This window comes from Elephantulus edwardii, unplaced genomic scaffold (assembly GCF_000299155.1).
Source record: "Elephantulus edwardii isolate Elephantulus edwardi_28Jun2011 unplaced genomic scaffold, EleEdw1.0 scaffold00055, whole genome shotgun sequence".
NCBI lineage: Eukaryota > Metazoa > Chordata > Mammalia > Macroscelidea > Macroscelididae > Elephantulus > Elephantulus edwardii.
In genome coordinates, this window is record NW_006399805.1 from 3,136,503 (window position 1) to 3,137,438 (window position 936).

Here is a 936-nt window from a genome sequence, read left to right on the forward strand (position 1 = left end):
ATCAAGGGGAAATACAAGGTTGGTAGCTCAAATCAAACCAGTGGTTGTGCAGGAAAAAGACTCGGTGTCCTGTTGCTCTAAAGATTACAGCCGTGAAAGCCAATGGTGCAATTCTACTCTGTCCATGGAGCTGTGATGAGTTGAACTCGAGGACACCTAATAACAACCATGCAAACCCACTAAAGGTTCAGCTATAGGTTGGTTCCAACACAACAGCACAGCCCAACAATAATGACCTAAGGGAGCCCTAAAGACCCCGCCAGTAGGGAGTTGTGCTGTTACCCTAAAGATCTGTCTCTCAGGGGGTTGAATCCACCAGTCATTTTAGGAGAGAAAAACAGGACATCTCCTTCTGGGTGATTCACAGTCTCAGAAACTCAGTAGAGGGTCAGCTGTGAGTTGATTCAAATCTAAAGTTAATGAGACAGAAACAGAACAGCAACCTAAGATCAAATAAGAATTAATGCCTTTGCCTTGTAGTATTGGTGAAAAGCACATATTTATATACCACAGACTGCCAAAAAAACAAATGAATCTGGCTCCAAGGAAGAAGCTTACCCTGATGTTCCATGGAGGCAAAGGAGGGTGAAGCGTAGTCTCACATACTTTGGTCATGTTGTCAAGAGACACCAGTCATTGGGCATCATGCTTGGAAAGGTGGAGGGTGGATCAGCAAATGAGAAGACCTTCAATGAGACGGATGGACGCTGTGGCTAGAGCGATGGGCTCGAGTATAGGAGCGATGGTGACGATACACAGGGAAGGATGGTGAGGAAACACAGGGAAGGATGGTGAGGATACACAGGGAAGGATGGTGACGATACACAGGGAAGGATGGTGACGATACACAGGGAAGGATGGTGACGATACACAGGGAAGGATGGTGACGATACACAGGGAAGGAGGGTGAGGATACACAGGGAAGGAGGGTGAGGA